Here is a 15,525-nt window from a genome sequence, read left to right as displayed (position 1 = left end):
CGGATACAAACACGACGATTATCAACAGAAATATCTTTATTTTCCGCTTGCAAGTGGACCGTCTAGAGCGTACACGGTAAGTACAACTCATTGTGTTTAAAAAGATTTACGTTTGTGTAGTTTGCGTTGCGTTGTATCTGTGAATGTTGGTTGAGGCTAAATGTTAATGTTTAATTTCATTCCTTTAGGTTCCACGGTGTTTGTTGGCTGTATGTTTTCCACTGCAAGAAGAGGCTCGTATCATTGACCAGCAGGAGCTACAATGGTGAGTACCCCTTTCGTCTTCCATTTATGTTAAACACTTCCTATTTCATGTCTAACAGTACTCGATTTAACAAATAACCATAAATAAATACAGTGTGGGCAGTCACGTTAACATATGTGATTATCCTGCCTAATATGTTTATCACAAATATGTCACTAATCACTAATATGTTTATTTGTTTATCACAACACCTTTGGACCTTCAGCAATCGATTATTTACCTTCATCTACATAGAGACAGAACGATGGTGTCTTAAACATCTCATTCATTTCACCAAATAACTTCACGCAGGTGGATAACGGCCGTCTCGGTCACGCTATGTTGCGTGATGCAGTTTTGAAGAACCAAATGCATTTATTCAATGAATAAGTCAAGCTAGTTCTATGTTTATGATGTTGTAAGTTACGGTACCGATTGAAGTTGAGTTCGAAGCCAGTGGAAAACAGCGCTGCGTTTGTGCTCTCCAGGTACAAATGTTGTGATCTCTGACTGACGACCGGGCGAGACTCGAGTAAGAGATGTCCAAACGAGCTCCGGCAGGGCGGGCCAAGGCGGAGCGAACGGACGCCCTTCAGGCCGCCAATGACGAGCTGAGAACCAAACTGATGGACGTCCAGTTAGAACTTCAGCAGGAGAAGAACAAGGTGAAAACCTCAACAGACAGACACTGCCTGCCTCCCTGCCTGCCTCCCTCCCTGCCTGCCTCCCTCCCTCCCAGTTTTCCCGATGTAGATTAGACATGCGTGTGCCATGACTGTGTCAGCCTACATCAACAAATGCACCGAGGACGTCAGCACCACTAAGAATATCATCACCCGGGGCAACCAACGACCCTGGATGACTGAGGAGGTACGTCAAACGCTACGAGCGCGGAACTCTGCCTTCAAGTCTGGCGACAAGGAGACACTGAGGACAGCGAGAGCCAACTTGAACCGTGCCATCAGGATAGCGAAGCGAGACCGCAGTCGAAAATTTCAGGATCGTTTCCACGACGTCAAAAACATCAGGAGTATGTGGCAAGGCATACGGGCGATTACAGACTACAACTCACCCTCCCCCCCCCCCCGGTGGGTGTAGTTGATGCTGACTTTCTAAATGGTCTAAATAACTTCTTTGGGAGGTTCGAGGCACTAAACGGCACTCCAGCAGTTAAAACTGTCCCCCATCAGGAAGAGGAGGTACTCTGCCTTGACTCCGCCGATGTGTTGAAGACCCTGAGGAGAGTCAACCCCTGTAAGGCCCCTGGCCCCGACAACATTCCTGGGCGTGTGTTCAGGGAATGTGCAAGTCATCTGGCTGGGGTCATCACAGACATTTTTAACACCTCGCTGGGCCAAGCCACAGTGCCGGCGTGCTTTAAGACTGCCTCCATCATTCCGGTGCCGAAGAAACCTCAAATCACCTCATTTAATGATTACCGGCCTGTTGCACTGACTCCGGTTATGATGAAGTGCTTCGAAAGGCTGCTTAAAGGTCACATCGTTTCCAGACTCCCCCTATTATTTGACCCGTTCCAGTTTGCCGACCGGCAAAACCGCTCCACTCAGGACGCCATCTCCTCCGTTCTTCACCTGAGCCTGGCTCACCTGGAGGAGAAGAACACCCATGTGCGGAGGCTGTTCCTGGACTTCAGCTCAGCGTTTAACACCATCATCCCACAGCATCTGGTAGGAAAATTGGAACACCTGGGCTTCAACACCCCCCTTCGCAACTGGCTGCTAGACTTCCTCACCAACAGACCTCAGTCAGTCCGGGTCGGACAGAACACCTCTGATGTCATCACCCTCAGCACAGGCTCCCTTCAGGGCTGCGTCCTGAGCCCCCTGCTGTGCACCCTGATGACACACGACTGCGTCCTCAGGTTCACCACCAATCACATCGTGAAGTCAGCAGACGACACAACGGTGGTGGGGCTCATCAGAGACAACAACGACCTGGACTACAGAGAGGAGGTGGAGCAGCTGGTGGGCTGGTGCAGAGAAAACAGCCTGATCCTGAATGAGGAGAAGATGAAGGAGATCATCGTCGACTTCAGGAAAAAACAGCCTCACCACGCTCCACTGATCATCAACAGCTCAGCTGTGGAGGTGGTCAGCACCACCAAATTCCTGGGGGTCCACATCACAGAAGACCTCACCTGGACTATGAACACTACGGCACTGGTCAAGAGGGCACAGAAGCGCTTGTACTTCCTGCGGAGGATGAGGAGAGCCCACCTGCCCCCACCCATCATGAGGACGTTCTACAGGAGCACCATAGAGAGCATTCTGACAAGCTGTCTCTCTGTGTGGTGTGGAGGCTGCACCGCCTCCGATTGGAAGAACGTGAGGAGAGTGGTGAGGACAGCAGAGAGGATCATAGGGGCTCCTCTTCCCTCCATTCAGGACATTTCATCTCAGCGCTGCATGTCCCGTGCCCGTAACATCATCAATGACCCATCACACCCCCACCATGGACTGTTCTCCCTGCTGCCCTCTGGGAAGAGGTTTGCAGCATCCGCTGCAGGTCCACCAGGTTCTGCAACAGCTTTTTCCCTGCTGTCATCAGACTGTTGAACACTAGAACTGTTGAGCTCTAAACTGAACTCTGCATCACACATTCACAGAACTGTACTTTATGACACTACGGACCTCTATCTTGCACTATCTCGCACTACCAACTTTACTGAACTTGTATAAACCCTTTAAATAGAAGTTTAATACATGGTTTAGCATTCCTCTGCACACTCTTGAATACTGTTTTGCCTACTTGCACTATTGCATAATTATCACTGCTGCACTTTATACTTATTTTTAATATATATATATATACATATATAGTATATATGTATATATATATATTTTCATAGGATATGTTACTTCTATTCAACTGCAATATCACTACTTTGTTGTAAGACGTATGCAACGGAATTTCGTTTTGTATGCACCATGTGCAGACAAGATGACAATAAAGTTTGTCTAAGTCTAAGTCATGTCAGGTCAGCTGTCTGGAGAGAGAGAGAAGTCAGGACCTGCGGGCGGAGCACCACCGTGCCACCGCCGCCATGACGGAACTCAAAAGCAAACTCCATGAGGAGAAGCAGAAAGAGTTAGCCATTACCAGGGAGACATTACTGCGGCAGCATGAAATGGAGCTGATGAGAGTGATCAAAATCAAAGATGGAGAGATCCAGCGACTGAATGCCTTGGTCCTCAGCCTGAGGGACGGCTCCATGGACAAGGTGATCCGCTCTATCCGTGTCTGACTATCCGCACGCCACGTCGGGCTTCGATGCGGCCGCTACCGTATTGTGTAGCTTGTCCCCAGTAAGCGTCGCGGCGCTCCGTTGCGGTCTCAACGGCCCGGTGTGGCGCAATGTCTGCTCAGGTGAGGAGGGGGGGCGCTTTGCTGGCGGAGGTGGAGGAGACGCGGCGGTGTCGGGAGACCGAGCGGTGTCGCCTCCACCAGGAGCGCGGAAGAAGCCCTGGCAGCGGCCCAGCAGGCCTGGCAGTCCCGAGCGGCCGAGCTCCGATCGGCTCATCACCAGCATCGGGAGGAGCTGAGCCGAACCAAGAGAGACTGCGAGAGGGAGATCCGCCGACTGGTAGGACTGATCAGATGCGCGGTGCGTGGCTATGTTCCCAATTTCGTTGTATACCTGCAGTGCAATGACACCTAAGGCATTCTATTCTATTCTATTTCACAAGAAGAAAATGTCCGGTTGCTCGCTTCGCTTTTGTCACAGCAAAGGTGTTCTAGTCGATTCCAGAAAAAAATTGGCCGGTTGCTCTCTTTGTTTTTGTCACAATTCTGGCAAATGAGTTTGCCCGCCTGCCTGAGCGCTCCCCGTTTGTACATCCAGACGGATGAGATCAAGCTGAAAGACAGAGCGGTTAGTGTTTTGGATGAAGCCCTGGGGCCGGCCACGTCCACCGCCTTCAGCTGCAGACTCAGGCTGCCGAGCAGCAGATGGCTGCCCTGAGGGATTCCCAAAGGGCGGGCCTAAACTACCCTGGAAGTGGGGTCAACGCCGCTACTAGCAATCCTCTTCATTGCGTAAGCCACCTCATCACACACTTGCAGTACGCATGACTTAGTTCGTTGCTGGAGGAAGGTAGCACAAAAACAGTTTTGAACTTTGAACGAGTGCTTGTGTGTGTGTGTTGCGGGGCGTTTTCAGTCTCAGGAGGATCGGGACACGCGACGGTTTCATCTGAAAATCGCTGAGCTCAGCGCAGTCATCAGGAAACTGGAGGATCGAAACGCCCTGCTTTCTGAAGAGCGCAATGAACTGGTAATTTATTGACGGCACGCTTGAAGGTTTGCGCTACGTTTGATGCGCGCCATCCAGCGAGGCACCCATTGCGCTTGCTTATTAGTTGAGCGGCGCGGCGAGTCGGTTGCCTGGTAGATGTCTTTTATTGGGAGCCAAAGCCACGATTCCGTTCAAACCGATGCAAAAGGAATGGATACGTTCTGGCCCGCGTGTTGTGCGTCTTTCACATCCCGCACTTCATGCTTGCAGCTAAAGCGACTGAGAGAAACAGAAAGCCAGTTTCTGCCACTCCTGTACAAAAACAAACGCCTGAGCAGGAAGAATGAAGAACTCTCGCTGGTGCTGTGTCGCCTTGAAAACAAAGTGCGCTTTGTCACCCAGGAGAACGAGGAGATGGCAAGCTTGGTAAGTCGACGCGGACAACGGCGGCGTGCCAACAGAGTCCACTGCATTTGTGTTCCACAGAGAAGGCCTAGTTCGCTCAATGACCTGGACCGCGGTTGCGGCCAGCAGGACGGTGAAATGGAGTTCCTTCAAGTTGTGGAGCAGCGGCACATCATCGACGACTTGTCCAAGGTCTTCAGGCAGGCGACTCGGTGCACGTACGGCAGCGCCGCGCTCGCTCGCTGTCGCCAGGAAACCTTTTCCGTCCAAAGCTTGGCCGGCGGCCGCCATCCAAAAAATTGGCCCCTTAAATTCCGACCTTTCAAGCAGGAGCATTGTGCGCACGCGTTTGAACACGCTTTAGACTTGTTTTGCCGTTTTCAGCAGCTCAAAGCTCCCGTTTTGTCAGCGCCTTTGCCACTCGCTGTGCGCTGAAAACGACGGACTTGCCCGGCTGCTCAGCCCGTCAACCATGAGCCGCGAGCGCGACGTCATTGTCCGTAGGCAGCTAGTGGCAAAATGCACCCTGTTAGAGTTGCGCTCGCTCCAACTTATTTTGCAAGAACCACACGGGAGACAAGTAAGTTCTTTTGGACACCTGCAGGTGGAGAGTCCATCCGTTGTACGAATGAAGTCTGACTCTCGGCTCCTGCACGAGCATTTTAATTAAGAGAAACAGGGTGGGTGTAAGAGTGGATTGAATAGAGGAAGCCCTTGACCTCTAGTCAAAACATAGCAAGGGGTGTTTTACGACTTTGTGTAGGAAGGGATAAGCGATAGGGATAAATAAGGGATAAATAATATTATTTATTACAGGTCGCAGTCAAAGTCAAAGCAACACAATGATACGATAAAGATAATCTGGAAAACCCTGACACACCCTGTAGTTGTCACTTTTGGAAAAGACGAGCGTCCCTCCAATCATCGCCGGTGACGTGTTTTTCAGGCTCTGGAGACAGGAGCTCATGTCAGAAATGTCATTGTGAGTCGCGTTTGTTTCTGCGCCGGAGCCGTTCGTTCCCTTTGCATCCAAAGAATCTCAAAGGCGGATTATTTGTGTCGACAGGAGAGAGATTTGCTGCTACGATACCGACGTCGAGAATCTCTGAGGAGGAACAAAGCGTGAGGTCCTGCAAGGTGAGTCTGTTTGTTTGCGGCTGCTTGGTGTTGCGCAAGATGAAATGGCCTTTTTCTCGCTATCGTTCCTCTCGTCGATTCATCGTGAGGTGTCGCTTCAGTTTGTTCAGAGAGATGTTTGCTTCCGCGCCCGCAGGTCATCGAAACATTTTACGGCTACGACGAAGACGTGTTGGTGGACTCGGACGGATCGTCCTTGTCTTTTCACACCGACAGAACCCCCGACACGGAACCCGAAGAGGTAGCCCGCCATTTCTGCCAGCGTATTGGCACCAAACATTCCTCTTCAGCCTGGAATCGGACTCGTCTTTGCGTCGCGGGTGCTTTGTCGCCGGTCTGACTGATTCTGGTACTAGTGCTGTGTTGCATTGGTGTGTGCATGAAGAGGCGGAGCTTCGCTACCGCCAGCTGACGCAAGAATATCAAGCGCTGCAACGAGCCTACGCTCTGCTAGCCCAGACCAGCGAAAGGGGACTACGACGCCGAGAAGGAGATCAAGGTGGCGCCCCTTCCCGCAACCCCCGGCCGGGTCGCAGCCTCCCCGTTCTCACCCAGCCTCGGGTGTTCTCTGGTCTGAAAGGAGGAGGAGGAGCCTCCCTCCTCCTCCTTTCAGACCAGAGAAAAGCTGATGGTAGAAATGGGTCACTATCAAAGCAGAGTAGCAGATCTGGAGTCAGCGCTGAAGCAACAAGGACAGGTAAGCTCATCAATGAGCACACCTTTTTCTCAGACAAAATAGCTACATTCTTCAGTCACTCATCCGTCTGGCATTACTGGACCAACCCCCCCCCCCCCCCCGAACGTGGCTGGGAAAATGCGGAGAAAAGTAAATGTCATTTTCCAGTCAACCAAAGAATTTGTGGATGAAAATGACACAACATTCCAAAGCTGTCCACGCGTTTGTCTCTTCTAGAATGTCAAGTGGGTGGAGGAGAAGCAGCTGCTGCGTCAGAGCAATCAGCAGTTGGCCGAAAAGGTGACGGAAAGAAAGGCGCTGGGCGGAGTCGCTTGGCGTCACACCTGTCGGGAAGCCCCGCAGATGAGGTCTGACTGTCTTTTCAGGTCAGGCGGATGGAGGCGGAAGAAGCGCGTCTGAAAGAGCACATCCAGGATATCCGAGACCAAAACGAACTGCTTGAGTTCCGCATCCTGGAGCTGGAGGTGGGAAGACTCGCACAAGCGTGTTGAGGCCAGAGATGTGACGGACGGACGGACGGACGGACGGACGGATGCATGCCTCTGCCTTTCAGGAGAGGGAGTGGCGCTCCCCCGTCTTGAAGTTTCTGCAAGTCCGTTTCCCAGACGGCCTCAGCCCTTTGCAGATCTACTGCGAGGCCGAGGGCGTGAGCGTACGTAAGGCGTCCCTCGCAACCCTAACCTTAACCCGAGGTCCCAGAACACCTTACATTGCTCCTTGCGCCTTTCCCCCGGACATCGTCATCAGTGATCTGATGAAGAAGCTGGACATCCTGGGCTATAACGCCGTAAGTGTATGTCGAACTCCTTATGTTCGCACTCCACGAGACTCGGCGGCTCAAATGTGACTTTTGGAAGGCTTTGCGCTGAAAGAAGCTTGTTGACGCTGTGCCTTTGGGCTCTTGCAGAATCTCACCAACGAGGAGCAGGTGGTCGTGATTCACGCCAGGACCCTTCTCACCCTAGCCGAGAAGGTAACGCGCACGTCCACGCACGCTCTCGCATTCTGCTTATGTGACAGCAGCCTTTCCTCAGTGGTTAGAATACATCAAAGTGACCAAGTCAGCACTTCAACAGAAGATGTTGGACATTGAAAGTGAGAAGGTAGACAGACACGCGACATCAGCCAAGGGGAACTCCGGCAATGTGCCCCAACAATTCTGACCTTGAGCTGTGCTAGGATATGTTCTGCAAGCAGAAGGGCTACCTGGATGAAGAGTTGGACTTCAGGAAGTGTTCCATGGACCAGGCTCATAAGGTAAGCCGCCCTCAAATCTCCCGCCGGACCACTGATGGACGAGGATTGCGGCCCAGAGGATCCTGGAGCTGGAGGCCATGTTGTACGAGGCGCTACCGCAGCGGGACTGCCCCGCCACGGACGGCGAAAAAGCCAGCCACGCTGGCGTGAATGACGTGCTGACGGCGGATCAGAGAGAAGAGCTTAGGAGCGCCGTGGACCAATGGAAACGAGCCCTGATGTGCGAGTTGAGGGAGCGCGACGCTTGCATCCTCCAAGAGAGAATGGATCTGCTGCACAGCGCGCAACAGGTAAGGGCCCAAAGCCAGCCCGGCACTTACTTGCACGCTTACTGGCTTTTGAATGCCACTTTCCATTTGTCCGTCCTAGAGGAACAAAGAGCTGAAAGAATTCATCGAAGCTCAGAAGAGACAAATCAAACAATTGGAGGAGAAGTTTCTGTTTCTCTTTCTATTCTTCTCCTTGGCCTTCATTCTGTGGCCCTAACACCAGCTGGTGAGTGAGCTCCAGCGGCACCGCACTCGACACCTCCGATACACTGCCAGCCGGTCTCAGACGTTGGCAGACGCTCCGATGCCAACGTATACCCCCCGCCACGGTGACAGAGGCACCGCGTCACACCGGCGCTCATCCAATCAGAAGGCAGGAAAAGCAAATTCACATGCAGGGCACTTTTGAACCAGAAGAGAGCGCCACAAAAAACGGTTGTTGCCCCAAACGCGCACTAAAAAGGGTCAGAATAACAAGAGTCCCACTGGCCAGCCGGGGCCACCCGTCCAGCTGTTTCTTCAGGGGGGAAAAAAATTGGAGTCACCGGTGAGTACATTTTGCATTTAGCTCTGCTTTTCTGCTTCTGTCTTCAAGTGTGTGGCATCCTGCGATCAAAGAGTCAGCCAACCCCAAAGCGGTTGACCTCAACGTCCCACCACCATGCCTACCAGAGCAGGTGACGTGATGCTTTGGACATCCTTCCGTCTCAGATGCCCAAAAGTACTCTTTGCCACATCTGCGGCAATACGGTGTCTTTTCAAAGGTGCAAATAAATCCAGCGTGGGCGGAACACGCACGTCTTCGGTTTTTCCCGCTTTGTTTGTGTGACAGCTGTTGTGAAAATTTTATACAAATAAAGTTGTATAGTACAGGTTTGGCCAAGCCGCAACTCCCGAACCGCATGCGGCTCTTTTATGTTCATATCAACATTTGTGTGTGTGTGTGTGTGTGGGGGGGGGGGGTTGTGCGTGTTGGCTTCACTTGAGTTCAATTTGGTATTTTGGTCAAAAGCGCATGTGGTGAAATTCCACAAAGTAGGATGGGCAAACACATTTCTTTAAACTATGAGTGTCAATTGGGCTCTCGAAATGGCAGGGAAAAGATGCACAGCAAAACGAAAATACGTAGATGAACACAGGACGTTTTAATCAGAGTGGGAAAGTTTCTATTTTTTGTTGAACGTGATGGCAAACCATTCTGCCTGATATGTCAGACCTCAGCGCATTTCAAAGATTCAAATCTTCAGTGCCATGCACTTCAGCTCACTCCATGCTAACATTGATCAGGCGTCGAACCCGCATCATCATGCTTAAGAGGTGGCCATGCTAACCAGTGCGCCATTATGTCAACGCATAATAACTAAGTCTACTGGTCAAAACAGCGGTTACTATATGACGTCGCTACGTCGTGGTCACGTGACGCAGACAAGACGTCAATGGACGTGGGCAGAGTTAACTTGTTTAAAAGGGAGTAGGCAGAAGAAATATTTAATTTATTTAAATCTATTTTGAGTGCACACCATTATGCCAATGCATAACAACTGTAAATCTACTAAACAAAACAGCGGTTGCTATATGACATCTGCCACGTCGTGGTCACGTGACATACGTGACGTCGATGGGCGTAACTTTCGCCGGAATTCAAATCCGCGGGGAGAGTTAACTTGTTTAAAAGAGAGTGGGCAGAAGAATTATTTAATTTATTTAAATCTATTTGGTGTGTGCGCCATTATGTCAATGCATAACAACTGTAAGTCTACTAAACAAAACAGCGGTTGCTATTTGACGTCTGCCACGTCGTGGTCACGTGACGCGGACGTGACGTCGACGCCTACTTTACATCCCACCGATCACAGGACTCCTCGGCTGCATAACCGTGCCCCCTTCCCAACCAATCGGATTTGCTATACGCGAAAACGACGCCAATGGAAAGAGCTTCCGCCCAAATTTAAATCCGTGGGCGTGGCTCGCAGCAGGAAGTAGGAAAATGGCGGCGATGTTGACAAAGACACAGCGGATGGTAACATACGACTAACAAGAGAAATATTTTTATTTTCTGCTTGCAACTGGACCGTCCAGAGCGTACACGGTAAGTACAACTCATCGTTTTTAAAAAGAAGTACTTTTGTTGCCCTGAAAAGCGAGTGAGCGTGGCGTTTGTGGGGGACGTCGAATTTCGACGATTCTTTCTGGTCAACGGTTGTAAATGATTGTGTTGATTAAAAAAGAAAACTTGATGTAACTCTACTTTTAACTGCCGTTTCAGATAGATTTGGAATTGCATCACATCCAATTTTGCCTAGAGCGTACACGGTAAGTAACACTCGTTGTGTTTAAGGAGATTTACGTTTGTAATAGCAGAAGTGTAGCCGCGTTGCGTTGTACGTGTGAATGTTGGTCCGGGCGAAATGTTAATGTTTAATTTCATTCCTTTAGGTTCCACGGTGTTTGTTGGCTGCAAGTTTTCCACTGCAAGAAGAGGCTCATATCATTGACCAGGAGCGAGCTACAATGGTGAGTAGCCATAACATTTATGTTAAACACTTCCTATTTCATGTCTAACAGTACTTGATTTAACAAATAACCATAAATAAATACAGTGTGGGCACTGAAGTTAACATATGTGATTATACTGCCTAATCTGTCACCGAGTAGATTGTTGCAAAGTAATATAAGATCCAAAGTTGTAATTCAGAATAGTTTTCAAAAGAAGGCCATTAGAATTATATACAAGTCTGATTACCCTGAACAAGCTATTAATTAAATCACAAATTCTTCAATTCAAAGATTTGGTAGATTATCAGACAAATAATGTCTAACAGTAATTGATTTAACACATCACGATAAGTAGATTGAGTGTGGGCACTCTCAAGTTAACATATGTGATTATACTGCCTAATCTGTTACAGAGTATGTTGTTGCCAAGTAATGTAGAATAGATCCAAAGTAGTAATCCAGAATAGTTTTGAAGAGGCCATTAGAATGATAAACAAATCTGATTACCTTGAACATAATAACAAGCTAAGTGTTTAATATGTCCTATGAAGTCAAAATTGGGCACCATCATGTGGTGAAATTTGGAATTGCATCACATCCAATTTTGCCTGGGAACAAACAGATTACATAAATCTTAGTTTTGAATAAGCCACTCCTTCTCAAACAAGTAAACTCTGCCCATTTTGCGCAGTAGATGTTCTGTTAATATCTAGTATTTATACAAAGTCATAATTTAAATTGCTTTCAACCTTCATTCATCGGTTCAACCAACATTACTCGCTCTTATTACCAACTTGTATTGATTTAACTAAGCGTTTAATACTTCCTATCAGGTCTCAAATCGAGATTTGGCAAAATACAATTTCAGCAAATCCAATTTTGCCAGGGAACAAAAATAGATTAAATAAACTAAATAAGTCCTCTTCCCATTAAATAAATCAGAAAAGTCTGTCTTGTAACCAGTCCTCTTCAAACAAGTAAAGTCTGCCCATTTTGTGCCGTAGATTTTGTGTCTATGCCTAGTATTTAAACAAAATCATAATTTAAACGACTTCTTTCCTTCATTCACTTTGGAAATTTGGAATTGCAGCAAATCGAATTTTGGCAGGGAACAAAAATAGATCAATTAAACTAAATAAGTCTTCTTCCCATTAAATAAATTAAAAAAGTCTGTCTTGTAACCAGTCCTTTTCAAACAAGTAAAGTCTGCCCATTTTGTGCCGTCGATTTTGTGTTAATGCCTAGTATTTATACAAAATCATAATTTAAAGGACTTCATTCCTTCATTCACTTTGGAAATTTGGAATTGCAGCACATCAAATTTTGCCTGGGAAGAAAAGTAGATTAAATAAATTTAATAAGTCTTACTACTTCCCATTAAATAAATTAAATACGTCTTACTTGTTCCCACTCCTTTTCAAAACAGTAGTTTAAAACGAGGGCCCTTCACTCAATCTTTAACCTCAACCCCGCACGTTGTGTTGTATCTGTGAATGTTGGTTGTGGCCAAATGATAGTTTTCTTTCATTCGTTTAGGTTCCAAGAAAACTTGATGTAACTCTACTTTTAACTGCCGTTTCAGATAAGCGGGTATTACGTCGCAGTCAAATGCCGCGGATATGACGTAATTGCCCGAACCTCCGCCAAAATTCAAATCTGTTGGCGCGATGGCCGTGAGCCACTGAGCAGCGACGATTATCAACAGAAATATCTTTATTTTCTGCTTGCAACTGGACCGTCTAGAGCGTACACGGTAAGTAACACTCATTGTGTTTAAGGAGATTTACGTTTGTAATAGCAGAAGTGTAGCCGCGTTGCGTTGTACGTGTGAAAATTGGTCGAGGCGAAATGTTAATGTTTAATTTCATTCCTTTAGGTTCCACGGTGTTTGTTGGCTGCAAGTTTTCCACTGCAAGAAGAGGCTTGTATCATTGACCAGGAGCGAGCTACAATGGTGAGTAGCCATAACATTTATGTTAAACACTTCCTATTTCATGTCTAACAGTACTTGATTTAACAAATAACCATAAATAAATACAGTGTGGGCACTGAAGTTAACATATGTGATTATACTGCCTAATCTGTCACGGAGTAGATTGTTGCAAAGTAATATAAGATCCAAAGTTGTAATTCAGAATAGTTTTCAAAAGAAGGCCATTAGAATTATATACAAGTCTGATTACCCTGAACAAGCTATTAATTAAATCACAAATTCTTCAATTCAAAGATTTGGTAGATTATCAGACAAATAATGTCTAACAGTAATTGATTTAACACATCACGATAAGTAGATTGAGTGTGGGCACTCTCAAGTTAACATATGTGATTATACTGCCTAATCTGTTACAGAGTATGTTGTTGCCAAGTAATGTAGAATAGATCCAAAGTAGTAATCCAGAATAGTTTTGAAGAGGCCATTAGAATGATAAACAAATCTGATTACCTTGAACATAATAACAAGCTAAGTGTTTAATATGTCCTATGAAGTCAAAATTGGGCACCATCATGTGGTGAAATTTGGAATTGCATCACATCCAATTTTGCATGGGAACAAACAGATTACATAAATCTTAGTTTTGAATAAGCCACTCCTTCTCAAACAAGTAAACTCTGCCCATTTTGCGCAGTAGATGTTCTGTTAATATCTAGTATTTATACAAAGTCATAATTTAAATTGCTTTCAACCTTCATTCATCGGTTCAACCAACATTACTCGCTCTTATTACCAACTTGTATTGATTTAACTAAGCGTTTAATACTTCCTATCAGGTCTCAAATCGAGATTTGGCAAAATACAATTTCAGCAAATCCAATTTTGCCAGGGAACAAAAATAGATTAAATAAACTAAATAAGTCCTCTTCCCATTAAATAAATCAGAAAAGTCTGTCTTGTAACCAGTCCTCTTCAAACAAGTAAAGTCTGCCCATTTTGTGCCGTAGATTTTGTGTCTATGCCTAGTATTTAAACAAAATCATAATTTAAACGACTTCTTTCCTTCATTCACTTTGGAAATTTGGAATTGCAGCAAATCGAATTTTGGCAGGGAACAAAAATAGATCAATTAAACTAAATAAGTCTTCTTCCCATTAAATAAATTAAAAAAGTCTGTCTTGTAACCAGTCCTTTTCAAACAAGTAAAGTCTGCCCATTTTGTGCCGTCGATTTTGTGTTAATGCCTAGTATTTATACAAAATCATAATTTAAAGGACTTCATTCCTTCATTCACTTTGGAAATTTGGAACTGCAGCACATCAAATTTTGCCTGGGAAGAAAAGTAGATTAAATAAATTTAATAAGTCTTACTACTTCCCATTAAATAAATTAAATACGTCTTACTTGTTCCCACTCCTTTTCAAAACAGTAGTTTAAAACGAGGGCCCTTCACTCAATCTTTAACCCCAACCCCGCACGTTGTGTTGTATCTGTGAATGTTGGTTGTGGCCAAATGATAGTTTTCTTTCATTCGTTTAGGTTCCAAGAAAACTTGATGTAACTCTACTTTTAACTGCCGTTTCAGATAAGCGGGTATTACGTCGCAGTCATGTGCCGTGGATATGACGTAATTGCCCGAACCTCCGCCAAAATTCAAATCTGTTGGCGCGATGGCCGTGAGCCACTGAGCAGCGACGATTATCAACAGAAATATCTTTATTTTCTGCTTGCAACTGGACCGTCTAGAGCGTACACGGTAAGTAACACTCATTGTGTTTAAGGAGATTTACGTTTGTAATAGCAGAAGTGTAGCCGCGTTGCGTTGTACGTGTGAAAATTGGTCGAGGCGAAATGTTAATGTTTAATTTCATTCCTTTAGGTTCCACGGTGTTTGTTGGCTGCAAGTTTTCCACTGCAAGAAGAGGCTCGTATCATTGACCAGGAGCGAGCTACAATGGTGAGTAGCCATAACATTTATGTTAAACACTTCCTATTTCATGTCTAACAGTACTTGATTTAACAAATAACCATAAATAAATACAGTGTGGGCACTGAAGTTAACATATGTGATTATACTGCCTAATCTGTCACGGAGTAGATTGTTGCAAAGTAATATAAGATCCAAAGTTGTAATTCAGAATAGTTTTCAAAAGAAGGCCATTAGAATTATATACAAGTCTGATTACCCTTAACATAACAACAAGCTATTAATTAAATCACAAATTCTTCAATTCAAAGATTTGGTAGATTATCAGACAAATAATGTCTAACAGTAATTGATTTAACATCACGATAAGTAGATTGAGTGTGGGCACTCTCAAGTTAACAGATATGATTATACTGCCTAATCTGTTACAGAGTATGTTGTTGCCAAGTAATGTAGAATAGATCCAAAGTAGTAATCCAGAATAGTTTTGAAGAGGCCATTAGAATAATAAACAAATCTGATTACCTTGAACATAATAACAAGCTAAGTGTTTAATATGTCCTATGAAGTCAAAATTGGGCACCATCATGTGGTGAAATTTGGAATTGCATCACATCCAATTTTGCCTGGGAACAAACAGATTAAATAAATCTTAGTTTTGAATAAGCCACTCCTTCTCAAACAAGTAAACTCTGCCCATTTCGCGCAGTAGATGTTCTGTTAATATCTAGTATTTATACAAAGTCATAATTTAAATTGCTTTCAACCTTCATTCATCGGTTCAACCAACATTACTCGCTCTTATTACCAACTTGTATTGATTTAACTAAGCGTTTAATACTTCCTATCAGGTCTCAAGGCAAGATTTGGCAAAATACAATTTCAGCAAATCCAATTTTGCCAGG

The 15,525-nt window shown here is 45.9% G+C and overlaps 2 long non-coding RNA genes across 2 annotated transcripts; both read left to right on the top strand.

The window, feature by feature from the left end:
• Nucleotides 1-1,466, top strand: LOC148377057 (uncharacterized). Its single transcript, XR_015857011.1, has 3 exons — nucleotides 1-76; nucleotides 189-265; nucleotides 733-1,466. It is a non-coding gene; the product is annotated as an uncharacterized LOC148377057 (long non-coding RNA).
• An 8,774-nt stretch (nucleotides 1,467-10,240) lies between these two features.
• LOC148377056 (uncharacterized) lies at nucleotides 10,241-12,716 on the top strand. Its single transcript, XR_015857009.1, has 5 exons — nucleotides 10,241-10,353; nucleotides 10,535-10,577; nucleotides 10,701-10,778; nucleotides 12,343-12,513; nucleotides 12,637-12,716. It is a non-coding gene; the product is annotated as an uncharacterized LOC148377056 (long non-coding RNA).
• Nucleotides 12,717-15,525: the final 2,809 nt, after the last annotated feature.

The sequence above is a fragment of the Syngnathus floridae genome, unplaced genomic scaffold (assembly GCF_059516105.1).
Source record: "Syngnathus floridae isolate MCC-2025c unplaced genomic scaffold, RoL_Sflo_1.0 HiC_scaffold_440, whole genome shotgun sequence".
Lineage (NCBI taxonomy): Eukaryota > Metazoa > Chordata > Actinopteri > Syngnathiformes > Syngnathidae > Syngnathus > Syngnathus floridae.
This window is presented reverse-complemented; position numbering and strand designations above follow the sequence as displayed.